At 45.0% G+C, this 18,001-nt stretch overlaps 1 protein-coding gene across 1 annotated transcript in view; it reads left to right on the plus strand.

Annotated features, from left to right (window-relative positions):
• CA10 (carbonic anhydrase 10) overlaps window positions 1-18,001 on the plus strand; it is a 491,593-nt gene that overhangs the window by 416,439 nt on the left and 57,153 nt on the right. The gene's annotated exons all lie outside the window — the stretch shown is intronic.

Below are 18,001 nucleotides of genomic sequence, written 5' to 3' on the forward strand. Positions count from 1 at the left end.
AAAGGGACCCATGAGTCCTCATTCCACCCTGCCCCCTCTCAAACCGCTGAAACTGTCCCTCCCAGATATAGGTGGAAATGTGCTGTCTGCAGATTCCTTCAACCTGTAGACTTCTCTATACTGAGCTTCTCCCATCATCACTTAACGAGGGCACATATCACCTTTTCAGTTCTATGTCCCATGTTTGAAACCAGACTCTCTCACTCCCACCAATGAGGGTGTCCCTCATCAAGTAGCCTAAGAAGGCCCAGCATTGGAAAATAACCATAGTGATTAAGATCCCAACCCACCTCCCAATAGAGCTGCAAGGGTGGGAGGGAATTACTTGTTCTAGGGAATATCACAATACTTGATCATTTACATACATTAACTTATTTAATTCTCACACCACCCTGTGAGAAGATAGCATTGTTGTCCCCATTTTGCAGGTGCTGGAAGTAAAAGGGTATATAACCCAGGGTTGCCCAGGGCTACATGAATTGCAAATGGTAGAATTGGCAGTCAAAGCCAGTTTTCTTTGATTGCAAAACTGTACTCATTCCACCATGAGACTTTGCCTCTTTAAGACTGAGATGGATCGTAACACATAGTATCACACCTCTCCTCTCAAAATGACACCATCACGTGTACACACATATGCAGAGAGAGCAAGAGAGATGGAGAAAAAGAGACTGACATTTCTCTCCTTAGGAACACCATGGCCCTCTATACTGGAGCACTTGATTTTCCTTGGTTATAAGTAGCAGGAAGCCACTGAAACTAATTAAAGGATTAAATTTATTTTTTTAAATGATACCAGGTATCTTATAGACTCAAGGGCCACAAGACGGTCAGGAACATCAGATCAACACCAAGGATCGCAGACTGACTCTGAGTACTGCCATCAAATAGTGAGTCATCTTCCATCCATATTTCACTCCACTTATAATTCAAATGCCCAGGGGATTGAATCTGGCTTAAATTGTGAGGATATGAATGCCAGGGTACCAGGAATTGGCATTTCCCCAGTGGCCATATGGAATAAGATAGGGGCCTTTCTCAAAAGGAAGGGAAGGATGGTATCATCAAGAGAATGGGGAATAGATAGATGCTGGGCAGGAAAACAGTGAACCCTCATTACCCACGCTCCATCTTTTGCTGTAGTCTAAGTAAGTCTAGTGGTCACAGAAACTTGCCTTTGGTTCTAGGCTTACGTGATAGCTAGGGAGCCATATTCAGAAAAAGACACAGAACTGAAATTTATATTCTTTCACACCATACTCTTCTCATATGACTTACCATCACCAATGTCCTCAGGTGCCCCACATTGTCCCCATCGTTGATGGATTCATTTTTGATGGACATCTTTGATAGGTTCAGTCAATGCAGGATTCTAATTGTCCTCTTACACCTGCTTGTTAGACAGCTATTCCCTTACTATGGTCATGATCAAATCAAGAAATGTCCAGTCATTCCTTCTTCTGACCATGCATGAAGTCCAGCTATTAGTCTAGTCCCTTAGTCAATGAGGAGAACATTGTTCAGAACATTCAACGAGTGTGAGAAAAGGTCATGTTGAGTAGCAGCTCTCAATTCACCAGGAACTCTAACATAGGCAGGAAAAAACTCCCTTGAGAAGTCCTTCAGTTGGACAACTGAAGTCTCCATGTTCCCAAATAATTAAAATATGATCTCTGATTTATTGTTTGGGTGAGTCTCTACAATGACTTCTATTCTGGACCTATGAACAGTTGCCCAGCAGGGGCAGGAAAGGAGAGTCTATCGAGGCCAAGATAGGTCACCAGACAGCTGCAACACCATGGCATGGGGTGCCTGCATTACCATGGTCTATCTCAAAAAGCCCTCTCACTTTCCCTTTGCTTTCTTTACTGTTGGTAGGAAGTGTTTGTTTTGACAACCCACAAAAGTAAATAACACCACATAGTCTGAGAAGGAGTAGTAAGTGTTGTGCATTTGCAAATGGCCAACACATGGGAAACTCTTTTACTTACAACTCACAATCTAGTTAAGAAGAGTTCAGAGCCTAAGCTGTAAACTAGATTGGGAAATAAAACAAGGAGACACTTGCTCTAGGTCTACCTCACTCTATGTAGTAGCTTTGTTCCTGAAAGTGTGTTCCGTGGATCAATATCAATTCATGCCGCCTATTGACTTACAGCATGGTTCCAGTGTTGCTTTATCTATACACAGTAGATTTTTATTATTAAAGTCTTCCACTACTTTGGCTTTAAGTGTCTCTGTTCCTTCACTTCAGCCTCTCTGTCAAAGGACAGCATTTTGTGACAAAAAGCAAATTACTAAACATTTCCCTGTGCCATTTCTCTTAATCCCCATGAGAGCCTGTGACATTGTATTGTCCCTGTTTTAAAGATTTGACAACTGCAGTCCAAAGCCAGATACCTAATGACAAGCTACACTGGGACTCCAACCTATGTATCTTTATAAGACTGAACCTCAAGTAGCATATTATCAGTTTATCTCCAATGGGTGTTTGTGAAATGTCTGGAAAGGGCATGAAGACTGCTCCATCTCAAGTTGATACTCTAAGTGATTGATTCATTATTCATTTAATGTGTTGGCTCAATATGCTTGGAGATGAACAAGACAGTATCTGGAGCTGGTATAGCTCACACTCTAGAATGGTCTGTGCATCAAAGGTAACTTTCAGCCCTGCCCTTACCTAAGATCACCCAATGATTTCTATGAGGTAGAAGTTCCTGGGTCCAGTAGAGTAGACCCTCTACCCAGATCCTCTTTGGTAGCCACTGTGTCTGTCCCCCAGTGGCTGTGACTTTGTCATATCAACCTGACAGCTGCCCCTCTTCCTGGGAAATTGCCTTCTGTTATTTCCCATGAGACCACACCCCAATACTCCCACCCATCCCCAGCAGAAGCCCATAGTCAGTGACTGATGTATACAGGGCAAGGGCATAATGAGTTGACCTTGCCTTAGGCGGTACTGATCTTGTTGTATAACCCACACTCCAATGCTTCCGTAAGGGCTCAGACTGAAACAGTCTCCATCTGAGTCAACATCCTTTCTTAGATATTTTTTCCTGCTCTGTCCTTCTCCTCCAGCCCACCTTGTCTAGGGAAGACATCCTCAATAAATCACTTGAACTAGACTTCCCATCTCAGACTTCATCTAAGGGCACCCAACCAAAGACATCTAGTTTGACTTCATTTTGTAGCAGAAGAGTTTACAAAATACAGGTCTTTGAAAAGAATATGCATGCCACATTCACACATTCAGATTGGTCCTTCTTCTAAATTTAAACAAAATCAGCAAGATCTAGTTGCGTTTGTATAGTTTTATTTATATTGAAGGTGAGGGAACAGTGGTCTCTTATACTATTCAGGACCATTTAAAAGCCACATTGTCATTACCAATTTCCCAATAGTCTATGTCTAAACCAGTTCCTTTGGGGAACATCACACCCATTGGTAGGAATGGTGGGTTTTTGCTTTTGAGTACTGGAGTTAGCATAAGCGTGAGCTGCAATGGAAATTAAGGCACTGTCTGATCATGTCCACAGAGCCTTTGGTGAGGTTGATGTTGAGCTTGTCGGGCAATTATCTGTTTTTTTTTTTTAATCTAAGCATCCTTTTTATACATTGCGATTTCTGTTTGCAAGTTTAGCTTCAAGTTTACTGAACCATTTAATTAACTTAAGTGTTTAAACTTCTAGAGGTGTTGATTGATTCTAATCAGTATTTTCTGCTACTCTAATTGAAGACTTCCTCTCTTGGACTATTGTCAGTGAAGCAAAAAATAAAAAATAAAGCAAAATGTTGTTTAGTCTTTGGCATAATCTAACACAAATTTAGTTGGGCCCATAATTGCATGAACTTCAGGAGGACAGAATGGAGCCAATTTCTGTTTCCTTTGAAGCTGGAGAGCCAGCCCCAGGAAGAGAGACTGTGCAGCAGGCACAGGGAAGAGACTCTTGCAACCTCTCACCAGGACTTAGACTTCAAGCCAAGCCACTTTCAGGTTTGGCAGATTTCACTCTTCATGGAAGCTCAGTGGGGGGATGTTTGCAGGGACACATGCCATCCAGAGAAAGCGCTTTTCTCTTTTAACAGCTCTTCTTGTCTCAGGAAAACAAAAAAATCACCCCGCCTTCCACCTCCTGCAATAACACCCCAAGCAAACACAAACCTGACCCCTAGGGTAAGAGCTGCCCCACACTGAGGACACCTTTCTGCTGGTAGTGAGGACGGACGCCAGGCTTTTGAACTCCAGGTGTTCAGACAGCCTGGGGATGGTATTTCTGTGCCCATTGGAGTCCCACCAGAGGGAGCAAGAGGGGAGAGAGAGGCAACTCAGGACAGTTCTGGAGAGCACCTCTGACCTGCAAGCACCTGAGACAGTGGCCCCCAAGACCACTCCCGAGCTTCAGCTTTTGAAGACTCGGTTTCCTGTTGCTGATTTCAAAATGATTTTCTGGCAAGCTGCCGTTGGCCTCTCCTGAGACAATTCTGTTCTAGTTGACTTCTGTTCGGCGCAAAATAATGTATTATGGATACCGCATTTTTCTGCTAAGAAAATGTCGGCTGCTGAACTAGATCAAACCGCCCTCCAGTCCTTCAGTGCTGACTCATTTTAATTATTGAACTTCTCTCCCTGGAAAGTATGCTCTGTGCTGTTTGCCGAAAAACTGGCAGTTTTAACACAATTTGGAAACTTTTCATAGATTGATCACCCCAGGAAAACAGGCAACTGATCACCAGAGAAATTCTGCAGTTAAGATTAGTTTGCTATTTGATGACACTGAAGAAGTGAAATGTGTCCCAGGGACACATTTCACTCCCTAGCATCCATCCTGCCTCCCTGGCTGCCTTCAGAACAATACCCTCCTCTGCGTGTAGCCAGGAACCTTTTTTCCCTCTGTACTTCAGGGGTCCAGCTCCAAAGCCAAGCTTGCCAGCTCACCCTGGCCAATATAATCCCTGCCTCCTCCAATCCTCTCTGTTAACTTCTGTCTGCTTCAGTTATTCCCTTCCAGCCACACTCATCTTTCTGCTTTGAGAACACGCCAAGTTTTACCCTACCTCGGGGCATTTGCATATGCTATTCTATCTAGTAAGTTTTTCTTATAGTCTACATACATGGTTTGCAATCCTGGGTACATATTAGAATAATCTTGGGTTTAATGTCCACGTCGATTACACTGTAGAGATAGAGTCCACCATCAGTATTTTTTTAAAAGCTCCATGTGAACCATCACCTTAGATCTTCATGGGACTGGGGCCTCCTCATTGTTCAGGTCTCAGCTCCAACATCGCTTCCCAAAGGAGGATTCCTTGCCTATCCCTTCTAAAGTAGCCTAAACACTAACCAACAGAATTCTTCACCATGCATTGATTTTATCATCTTTACAATATTCATCACTATCAAAAGTTATCTTTTCTGGGGTTGTTTGTTTGTTTGTTTATTAGTTTATTGTCTTCCCATGCCATAATTCAAGCTCTAAGATAGCAGGAATCATGTTCATCTTGTTGACTTCTGTATCATCAGGACATATATTGATACATAGTAGGTACTCAAAACATATTTGCTGGGGGGGTGAGTAAATGAATGAACGGATATATAAATGAGTGAATGAATGAGTAAATGAGTGAGTGAGCTTCTGTCCTTAGAGTCCAAGTGACTATTTTTTGATGCATACTTTCCTTGATAATAGTCTGATTCAGTACACCTGGGGAGAATATGTTTACAGACAACCATCATCAAATTCTGATCAACAACAACAACAAATTTATATAACCACAACATCGTGAGTAATTTATCAATATTAAAAATTCTATTAACTGTAGAATTTTAATGTCCTCTCCTACATGTCCTATACATGGCCATCGCCAGCAAGTCAAGTTTTACTGTCCTGCATCTGCACTCACCCCTTCCCACTATCAAGCCTAAATGGAGGCATTTCCCCCTCCCTGTTTTCTTGCCTTCCCGTCTAAGCTTCCAAGAGGAGCATTTAGATAATATACTGGTCATCAGTAGAATCTGATTAGAATAACTACTGAAGACCACTTATGATCACCAAAGCAGCAAGGAATGATTATGTCTTGGGATTCTCCATTAATTTTAGTGCCGTCTTCTGCTCGTCTCCACTCCCAGGTCCTTCCTGGGGTGATGTCCTCCTTTAAACATTTGCCTAGGTGCTTACCCCAGCAAAGTACCATTATCATGAATCTCCCAAGGCTCACCCTTTGACCACCACATGTCCCAACATGAACAAACCTGATGAGTAGTGCTGGGTGCCACCAACAACACCATTTACCCCTTCCCCAGAGTTGCCTCCAATTTTCTTATACAAGCTAAGCCACTATTCTCTAAAACAGGAAGTACAGCCCCACATTAAGCCAGCCAGTCTTCCAGGAGGGATTCCATTGTTCTGCTTAAGGATAGGAGTACAAGAAACAAATGTATGCATACTTATCCAATTTTCTTCCCTGCCCACTTATCATAATGCTTGGTGGCCAGGATGGTAAGCATCAGACAGCTTCTTCTTACTTGTCTTGGCTATTTATGCACACCAGAAAGTGTGTTTCTGCGTCAGAGAACCAAGAGCTCCTTCTGGTAACCTGAGACAACTAATTCACCTTCAGCAGGCAAGTGGCTAAATATTTATACTGTATCAGAGTCTGACTCATTCTCTGCTGTTGTGAAAATGTGTCACGATGCGTGAAGCTTGGGCTGGTATGAGGGACATCTCAGGTCCAGGATTGACTCTGCAGCCCAGAAAATTCAGGAAGTTGACAATATCAGAGCCCTCCTATAAAGAAGAAGCTTAGGGATCCTGACACAGCCACTATATAATCCAAGGCAATTTCTGAGTATACACAGAAGGCATCCACACCTCAAGAACTGGGGCTGACCACTCATTCATTCATATATTCATACAATACATATTTATTAAGCACCCAGCATGTTGCCTCTGTCAGGATCTAGACACTGAGGCTACCACAGGGAACAAAAAAAGAACAAAAGTTCCTTCATATTGGAACTTAGTGGAAAAGACAGACAACCAGCAAATGTGCAAAATGTATAATACATCAAATGGTGGTAAGTGTGACAGAGAAAGTGAAGTAGGAGATAGTTGATAAGAAAAAGGGTCCTGTGTGGAGATGGCGGTGTTAAATAAGGCGGTCAGAGAAGGCCTGGCCAAGAATGTTAACATGTGAAGAAAGACCTCCCCTCCATGGGGAGGCTGGCATGAAGGTTGGCAGGTGGAGAGGTTTCTGACCCTCAGGCAGGAGTGTGCACACTGTGTGGCAAGGAGGCCACTGTTATTGGGACCTGTGTTCCAGGAGAGTGAGTAGGGTTGGGAAGGTCAGGAGGCTTTGGGAGGGCAGGGTCTGGATTTGGATTTCATTCTAAATGTGACGGCCATGAAAGGTTTTCAGAGGAGTTGCAGGATCCATTTGAGATATTAACAGCCTTGTTCTGGCTGTTGCACCAAGAAACAATGGTAGGGGTTAAGGGCAGAGGCAGGGAGACCCATTAGGAGGCCACTGTAATCATCGGGGCGAGAGTTGCTGGCAGCTTAGACCAGAAGGTAGCAGTGGATTTTGGATACAGTTTGAAAAGAGGGCCATCTCTGGTAGGTGACGGACTTGGCATGTTGTGAGGAGAAGGAGAGGCATCAAGGTTTGGGGGTGTGAAGGCCAACAGTTCCCATGGGAGCCCACTCCTGGCACAGGAGTGCACTCAAGAATCAGGAACACCAGATGGACTTGTAGGTGAGCACAGAATCATGACAAAGGAACTAACTGATCTCATTGGTAACAGTTTCCATTTACAGAGCACCAAATACATGCCAGGTGCAGTGTGAACCACTGAGCCTACGTAACTCCACTCCCGTTTCCAACAACCCAGTAATAAATATACCATTGTGTTCATGTGAGAAAATAGGGGCTTTGAGCAAAGTGACTTGCCCAGTGCTAGAACCATGACTCCACAGCTAGACTTCCAGACTCGTGTTCTCAACCACTGTGCTACTCAGAATCATGTTCACAATATTTTTTAACCAAGTTCAAGAAAAATTATCAGTTGCCATTCTTCCTCTAAGGTTTTTTAAGCTACAGAACCAGTTTCCTAGACTGAAAACAGCCCCGACCTTTGCCAGTGGCAGAGACCCTTCATCAAATTCTGACTCTGTTCTTCTATTTACATCCTTTCCTACATGTTGCCCAAATCCTCTGCCTGCCATTCTGCAGTGGCTTCATGGCTGGTGATGGGCCCCAGGCTTCCCCACCCACCTGGTGTGACATCCATTGTGGTTCAGAGTCCTCCTCTCCCTTAAGATTTGAAAGACACCCTTGGGGTGCCTGGGTGGCTCAACAGGTTAAGCATCTGTTTAATGCTTGGTTTCAGCTTCAGGTCATGATCTCGCAGTTTTGTGGGTTCAAGCCCCACATCAGGGTCTGTGCTGGCAGTGCAGAGCCTGCTTGGGATTCTCTCTCTCCCACTCTATGCCCGTCCCCCACTCATGCTGTCCCTCTCTCTCTCTCTCTTTCTCTCTCTCTCTCTCTCTCTCAAAATAAATAAACCTTAAAAAAAAAAAAAGATTTCAGAGACACCCTTAATCATTTGATGGGATTTAGTGATCACCTTACTCTTATATGCAGCAAGTGTAAAACATATGAGTGGCTTTTTCTGAGGCATTTTTTGCCCAGGTGAACTACCCCAATGAAGATACCATTTCCCGGTCTCATTTCCAAGTGTGGTGGACTTCATATTTAGCAGCCTATGGCACTAACCAGCGTCTCTTTATTGTTCAGAAAACTGGGTATTGAGCGCCCCCTATGTGCCAGGCACTGTATTAGGGAATGCCAGGCGAGCAAACTAGACTCAGTTCCTGCTCTCATGAGGCTATAGGCTGATGGGGGAGCCAAACATTAAACCAAGAGACCCCTTTATTAAGGTTTAGAACAGGCATGGGGTTTGTGCTCTAAAGGAAAGATACATGGCTTTATGTATATATATGACAAAGGAGCCAGACCTTGCCTGAGAGGTAAGAGAAAGTGTCCCTGAAGAAATGTGAGCAGGCTACTATCTGAAGGATGGGTAAATCTCCCTGGATGGAGGATGGGGAAAAAATAAGTGGTCCAGATGGAGGCAAGGGGAGCTATGATGAGCTTAAGGGGCAAAGAAAGCAAGTCAAGGCTTGATACAAAATGAGGTGAAGAGTTGGGCAAGATTACAAAATGAAGAATGTTGATCTTTAGCCTGAGGGATAGCAATCCACCCTGCAGGAGACAAATGAAAAGAGAGAAACATGATACATTTTCTTTAACAAGAACAGAAGACACATTGGAGGGGTGAGGTGAACAGAGGAGACCCCTTACTAGGTGACATGTACACTCACGAGATGAATTGCTTTACAGTGAATTTCCCTGGACATAGAATCTTAGCATGTCTGGACTGGAAGAGGTCTTTGAGTGCATTCCTGTAGTCCAGCTGCATTATTTTACATAGGAGGAATTTGGTAGAGAGAGAAGCAACTTGCCCAAGAGCACGTGGCCATTTGAATCACTCAAACCCAGGTCTTGTGACTCAGAGTCTTATGCTTGCAAACACTGTTTTAGTTAACTGTTTGCATAAAGACTGAGCTCTTTCAAATATAACACATATAAATTGTGTTATATTTAGTATTGTATCTCCAGTATTTTATGGGAGTAAGTAGTCAGTATGTGTTAGATGGATGAACAGAGAGGTAAGTGGATGGATGGATGGATGGATGGACGCACGGACAGACGGATGGTCAGAAATATGGAAGGATAGATGGATGGGTGATTTGGAAGGATGCTGTTTCTTTTGGACTCCATAAACTTACATAGCAACAGTGGAAAGATATTTTGTATCATTCTCAGCCTATCAGTAACCAATGTTGTGGCTGGGTCAGCCCTTATGGCTTAGCAATAACCATTAGGAAATTTCAAAAAACTGTAGGTTTATTACTTATAGGCCCTGGAAATTACACAGTACACCTGGGGCCACCCAGCCAGGTTGCAGGTAGAGGGAGAGCACACACAGGCCTGGAGTTCTGCTTTTATTGGGGTTAAAGGTGAGGGCTGGGGTTTCACAGTCTCAGTCTTTCTTGGTGAATTTAAATATTAAGAGTGGAAATTTAACACACAGGAAGAGAAATGACAAGGGGCCCAAATAGTCAAGTTATTGAAATCAACCAAGATCTCTAAAACAAAGGAGCTTCAGTGGAGACAGGTGGCCTGGCTTTTTGTCTCGTCGTGTGTTTATTTGATTGCCTCAGCAATCAAAGCTTTAGTGAGGCACTTGCATTACACAAAAGGAAAAAAAATAACTGTCAGGGCTTATGCTACAAAAGAGAAATCACTTTTCCCTTGGTGAGAACCGTACTTTATGACTTTCCTCCCCCATAAAGCACCTCCTCAAAGTCATGGCAGCCACTCTTGGACCATGACATCAGTGTGATCCCACAGGACACCTTCCTTACCAAAGACTGTGCCCAGGCAGCCTGGGTCCCTGAAAGAAGCAGATACACCCACTCTGCTGTTTGAGATGGCAGGCAGCCTGGGATCACTTAGGTCATTGCACCGACTCCTTATTCCTCCTGGAAAGGAGCCTAGCTTGCTAACTGTCCAAATTGAATTTTAAAAACTTTAATTAGGTCACCATAAAGATCTATCTCTTTTAATGGCAGAAAGCCCAGTTTCCTAAGTGTTTCCCCAGGAGCTCATTCTTTGCCACCCCACTACTCCCGTTCATCATGCACCCCCATTAAGGACGCGGAGTGAAATGCTGAAGAAATATTGTCACAAGTGACGATAAGCACAGGGCTGCTTGGAGGGACACGGGGGCTGTTGCCAAAACACAGCCCTGACAGGTATCTTCTCTATTAATTCTCACAGAAATGCTGGAGAATGAGGCCTGGGCTCAGTGTTAACAGACAAGGACCATGAGAGCACAGGGCCTCAGGGCCTTGCCTACCACAGGCCAATATTCAGACTCACACCTACTAGGGACTTTTCCAGTCTTCCTTCCATGAGAATGATCTTCCAAATGGGCTGATTTCCTACTTGTGGTTATTCAGAACGTAATCATCGTAACTAATGAGCGCAAAAAACTTGGTCGTCAGCCAACATTTATTGATAACCTACTGTATACAGGGGTGTAACAAGAACCACCTGTCAGCAGCCCTCTGTGGGCTTCGTGTGCCACCAAGAGGCTTATCTCAGGCCAACTGGACATTCCTCTTGGCCCTCAGAGTACTAGACCAGGGACTTCATTCCATCCCCCAGTCATGTGCTTTCTCCACATCTGGCCTGGGGGAAGACGTTTGGTCTTCCTGATCCTTGGGGTCCTCCTCTACCATATGGGCACAGTTATTTGTATACAACAGATTCCCAACAGGATGAACATGGTGCCCTCACAACTGGATAATTTGAGGGAAGCGAATTATAACAGTGTGAGTGTGAGAGAACCACCAGGGATAAGACAAACAGCGTGTTTGTTACTACCCTGAGGTCCAGAGGGACAAAGGGCAAGAGAAGTGACCAGAAGCTAGAAGGAGAGATTCTTGTAGGGTTTGGCAGCCTGGAGAGGGTCAGTGATTTGTAGGACACAGCCAACCTCACAGGGCAGAAGAACCCTGATCTCCCTGGCCTCCTCCCTCCTATATCCTCCCTGTGGCTGCCACTGGCCAAACTCTATGAGAGACAGTCTCCCCAGGCAGAGAGGAGAAGGGTGGAGAGGGAGTCTGGAGGCAGATATGTCTGCTGTCACACAGTGCCTGTTCCACCTGCAGCAAAGTGACCTTAGGAAAATGAGATTAAAAAAAAAAAAAAGTTGTTTACTAACCCGGGAATAAGAACTACCTGTCGTAGCCCTCTATAGGCTATTTAGTGTGTCACCAGGACAGGGATGAGAGTGATCTATAATCTAAAAGACGAGCAGAATAGAATCTGTGTCTCTCCTCTTTGAACTGAATGGTGAGGAGCTGGGTTATAAAGCAGTGTCATTCAAGGAGCTTCAAACATAAGCATCCTGGATTTGGGTCTGAATCTGCCACCTACCAGTGAGTAATCCCAGTGAGTCCTCACCCTCCCTCTGCCTCCGTGCCCTTACCTGCAGGGCAGGGACCCTACTGCCCACCTCACAGGGTGCTGTGAGGCTTAAAGGGGACAGAAAGGGAAACTCATAATGCCTGACACTTGGTAGGTACTCAAGAAATATATTATGGAGTGAGTGAATGAACGAATGATTCCTAGGATACCTTCTGGCTCTCAGATGACAGGGATCTGATTCTTTGGATTGGTTGTCAGGTTCTATAAGGAACAGCTTGTGACATCTGGGCAAGGTACTAAACTTTGAACAAGACCTAGGGCAGGACAGGTGGTTGGAGGGCAGGTGACTGTAAGGTCTGCAGAAGGAAGGGATCGCAGTAGAAACAATACACCTAAGACTCTATCCTAAGTCATAGCCTTCTGTGGTAGCCTCTGTGTGTGTGGAACTTGAATATAAGCCAGTCATTTTGATAGAATATCCAATTTGTCAGAGTAGGGTTCTTCTGGCAATACATTAGAAACAACTGTGAAATTACCTTTCTTGGCCAATTCCCAAGTATGGGTGGATAATTGAGAATTAACTATTATGAGACTTTCATTTGGGGATATAAGTAATACTTAAAGGATGAAGATCTTGAGGGAAGGAAGCCAGTTGAGTATCTTAGGATCTAACCAGTCCATGTAACAAAGGCACCTGTCTTCACAGAGCTTACCTAGCAGAGGGAAACAGACCATAACCAAGAACCATAATATGATATTTAAATTTATCCTTTTGGGGATTGAGTTACATTCCCCCAAAAGATATGTTCACATCTGAACCCCAGGTGCCTGTGGATGTGACCTTATTTGGAAATAGTCTTTGCAAATATCATCAAAGCGAATTAAGATGAGATTATTAAGGTGGGCTCTGATCCAATGCCTGGCGTCCTTGTGACAAGAGGAAAATGTGGACACGCACACACACAGAAGATGGCCACATGAGCACAGAGGCAAAGACTAGAGTCATGCTGCTACAAGCCAAAGGCTGATGGCAGCCTGCAGGAGCTAAGGAGAGAGGCATGGGACAGATTGTCCCTCGGAGACACCAGAAGGAGCTAACCCTCCCCACACCTTGATTTTGGAGACTTCTAGCCTCCAGAACTGTGAGGGAATACATTTCTGTGTTTTGTTGTAATTCGCTATAGCCACGTGGGGAAGTTAACACATATATTATGTTAAAAGAAGCTAAGCGTCACAGAAAGAAAGCAATACGCGGAGCAGAGCGAGAGGGATAAGGAAGGAAGAAGAAGGGTGGGCAGATGAGCGGGGGTCTGGAGAAGCCGGGGCAGGACCTATTGAGAAGAAGAGGGAGGAGCCATGCAGAGATGGGGCGGAATGTGGCAGGCAGAGAGAGCAGATGCCATGGAGGCCCTGAGGTGACATGAGCTGTGTTTGAGAAGCACCAAGGAGGCCAGCGTGGCAGAAGTGTGAACAAGCAGAGGTGGGGGCGGGGGCATGAGGGTTGCAGGGTCAGACCGTGAGTGGGAGGCCCTTGTCAGGTGTTCCACCTTCACTGGAAGTGGGGTGGGGGGCTGGGGGAGGGGGACGCTGCAGTACACAGTCTGAAATAGGATTTGAAATGCTCCCTTTGGCTGCTGCGTTGAGAACAGATGGAAGCAGGGCAAGGACGGAGGCGGTGGGGGGACCTGTTCAGGGAGCCCTGCCACAACCCGGCGAAGGGTACCACCACCTTCATGGACACCTTCACCAGGTTCCCGAGGACACCCTGCGGGGGAGGAGGCAGGGCTGGGATTCCCGCTCTGCTTCTCTCTATAGCATCTCACGGCCTGCAGGTGCACCACCCAAAGACCAGGCTTCCGGCCACAGAGGACTTGATGCAAACTTACTCTGAGACAGAGAAGGAAGGAAACTTGCCTGCCTTCCTGGGTTCACCGCCCTCGATCTCATGTCCACCTCACAGAGATCACAGGAATCGAATGAGGGAACAGCTGTGGAAGCATTTTTGAAAAAGCATAAAGCACTAGATAAATGCCAATGATTGCAATTAATGCTAATATCAGTCACCCCTCTCTTCACCCTACAACCATCAGCCGATAAATACCAACAAAGCAATGTCTTCATGAAGAGACGCATCCCCACGTGGGTACGAAGCTGATGTGCACACCTGCTGGGGAGGGTTTTGCATTTAATGGATTTCACTGTAACAAGATCAGCGCTGCTCCGGTACCGTGGGCCATCTGTTGGGCTGTGACAGTAGCCTTGTCATGCACAACCGGACCTTTGGAGGGAACGGCAGTCTACCAACACGCAGTAATTGAAAGCATTCTGTTCTGCAATGCTGCTTTTTTTTGCTTCATAATTTCATTTTAACGATGACTGGTTTTGTTTCTGATGCTCTGGAGGGATGTGTTGGCTGAAGCGAAGCAAAGATTGGGTGGGCGAGGGGTGGGGGTCAGAGGACACGTGCTGGCAGTCAGGCATCTGCCTGAATCAGGGGCCTGGGGGCCATGCATGCCTCTGGGTAAAGGAAGAAGAAGGAGACTGGTTCAAAGGAAGCTTGGAGCAAAGACAAGAGGGAAGGCAAGATAATGGAGAGCAGGTTGGTGTCTCTTTGCCAGATGCTGGTCCTCTGTGAAAACTGAAGGGGAGTTGTTTTGTCCAGCAGCAACCTTCAGTGGCTGGGACTGCAAGCTGTTTTGCTTCAGGTCTGGGTGAGTCATCACAGCAGAGAGTAGAGGAGGGAACATTTTCTCCAATTCCAGGGAGCACGTAGGGATGGTGGTCGGAGCCAATGGTAGAGCAGCAGTAGTGGCATCTGCTGTGTGGGGAGTCGGGGGTGGAGGGGAGGGCAATGCATAAGCAGTGCCAGAGCTCACTGGGCCTGGAGGGAGGCAGTGAAGCAGCATCCTACAGAGGGTTACGACCCAGGAGGGGGCTACCTCCACATGACCAAGTATCTCATCCCACTGCAAGTGTGGAGCTGGAAAATCAAAACAGATGGGTTACCTGGGCCCCTGCAGGGTCTTAGAAATGACTGGAAGGCACAGGAGTGTCAGGGGAGAGGGATGAGGTTGTGCAGTTGTGCAGTTGTGCAGGGCTGGTAGGTAGTAAAATTGAGGCATATAAAACCATTCGTAACTCCGCAGTGAAGAATACTAGGGTTATCCAGTTTGCAACAGTAAGACCTAACTCTCCTGGATGTCTACAATATGGCAGGCATGGCACTGAGTGATTTCACTCACGTATTTATTCATATACTTTTTTGTTTGTTCATTCATGCAGTAGATATTTATGGCATGTCTACTACGTGCCAGGCTCTGTTCTGGTTGCTGGGGATACATCAGTGTGTAAAGCACAAAGATTGTGGCCCTTGCGTGGCTTATATTCTAGCAATAGAAGATGGATCATAAATAATAGATAAATAAATACATTGCTTTGCATATAAGGAGATGCCGAATGCTATGGCAAAAAGAAACAGCAGACCAAGGGGTCTCAGGAGTGGTTGGAGGAGAGTGCAAAACTAATTAGTCAGAACAGACCTCATGGAAAAGGGGACATGGTAGCCATGACTCGCAAGAGTGAGCCATTGGGTATCTGAAGGGGAAATATTTGAAGCAAAGAGAAGAGCTGGTGCAAAGGCCCTGTTGTAGGCACATGCCTGATGATTTTAAGGAATGGTTAGGAGGTTGATGCCGCTGAAAAGGGGTGTACAGTGGGGTAGTATCATAGGATATTAGCTCAGAGAGGAATCGGAGGCCCAGATCAGGTAGGACTTCATATATGCTTAATCCTCACAGTGAAACTGAAATAGATGTTACCATCCCCATTTTACAGATGAGAAGATGGAGGTTCAGAGAGTTTAAGTAATTTGCCCACATGTATACAACACATAGGTGATGGGATAGTCCAGGTCTAGCATGATGCATTTTCCAATACATTGCATCATTACCTCTTAGAGGCCCCTGTTGGAAACCTACCCGTGTACGTATGCTAAAATCGGTATCACGTGCTTTACTAAACTATTCTCCATAGCCAAAACACATAGACATATACACATACACTTTTACATCAAGTTTCCAGAGCCACATTTCATTTATAAGCACCCCTACTACTTGGGATTTTTTTTTTCTCAGCAAACTCTGAAAATGACTCAGGCCGATATGAAAGGAAGGGCATACTCTCTGCACCATGGGGCATCTGGAGAGTGGGGACAGTTTAGAATGTACAGGACGTCAGCCTGTATACTAGAAATTGTCATTGGCAATCACCAGGTCACAGGAAACAAAAAGCTGTCCGCTACAAAGCCAAAATTCCACTTCCTGTGACACCATTTCCTCATGTAATTGTATTTATCTCAAAGTGGAAGTGAGTGCACACAGATCATCTACCTTTTCCCTTTGCTGTTTGTGTAACAAATGATGTTCCCTCACATATTCACTCATTCATTCAGAAATTACTGAGCATACTCTGATGTCAAGAAAAGAGAATGGCCTTTGGGATTGAATAGCCCTGGGCTGCGATCCTGGCTGCTCATGTTAGCACTGGGGACCTCACATGAGGTTATTCAGCCTCCCCAAGCCCTGGGTTTCTCATTTGTAGATGGAGACTTAAAAAATCCCTGCTCTGTGAAGTCCCAGCATAGCATGTGATGTCGCAGATGATAAACAGCTGCTGTTATTTTGATTACATGCTTCTGGAAGAAGACAGGTAGATGGGGGGAAAGATGCAGATCACACAAAGAAAACAGTACTACAAACTGACGAAGGCGTGAAACAGCCCATAACAATAATAAAATACAAGAATAATGATAAAAAATATTATTACCAATTATGGTTCCAAACACAGGCATCATGTCATTTAATCTTTCACAGCAATGTAAGAGATAGGCATGAATATTATACCCGTTTTACAGACAAGAAAACTGAAGCTTAAAATGCTCAGTGATAAAACTGGTCAGCAGTACAAACCATGGTTCAGAATAGTTTAGAGCAATGCAGAGGTGTCCAGATTCTTGGATTTTTTTATGACTCAACATATCAGTTATCCATTGCTCCATAACAAATTATCCCAAAACTTAGTGGCTTTGAAACAGTAAACATTTATTATATAGCCCAGTTTCCATGGGTCAGGGTTCTGGGTGGTTCTGCTAGAAATCTCACAAGAAGTTGCAGACAGATGTCAGCTGGGATTTCAGTCATCTGAGGGCTTGACTGGGGTGGGGGATCCATTTCCAAGATGGCACACTCATGTGGCTTGGGAGTCAGCACTGGCTGGTGGCTGGAGGCCTCAGGTCCTCACCACACATTCTTCTCCATGGGGCTGCTTGTGTGTCTTCGTGACATTGTAGCCGCCTTTTCCGAGAGCAAGTGATCCAAGAGAACATAGGAGGAGGTTGTGATGTCTTATTATGTAGCCTGGGAAGTCACACGCTGTCATTTACTCAGTACCCCATTGGTTTCACAGAATAGGGCTTCAGAAGTCCGAGTAATTAGCTTGGATTTTATTCTACACAGGATGGAAGCCATCAGAGTCTTTTAAGCAAGGTATGACATGGTCTGTTTTTAGTTTTAAGGTCGCCTTGGGTACCAGAGGGAGAATGGATTGGAGAGAAGTCAAATGTAAGCAAAGGGTCGCAATGTTGCAGTTTAGACGATGACAGGATGGCACTGGATGTTTTCACATTGGTGCTGAAGAATTTGCTGGTGGATTAGGTATAGATACTGAAAGAAAGAGAGGAAAATAGAATAAAGCTTAGATTTGGGACTTGAGCAATCGGTGGATGATGAGGACTAGGTGTGACGTGGGGGTAATAATCAAGTTTGTTGTCCATGTTAACTTGTATACATCCAGTCAGAGAAATCGGTAGGCAGTTGGGTACAGAAGCCTAGAGTGGTGGTTCTCAAACTTGGCTACATGTGGGAATCACTTGTCGAGTTCAGATTCT

This window comes from Panthera leo, chromosome E1 (assembly GCF_018350215.1).
Source record: "Panthera leo isolate Ple1 chromosome E1, P.leo_Ple1_pat1.1, whole genome shotgun sequence".
In the NCBI taxonomy this organism is placed as follows: domain Eukaryota; kingdom Metazoa; phylum Chordata; class Mammalia; order Carnivora; family Felidae; genus Panthera; species Panthera leo.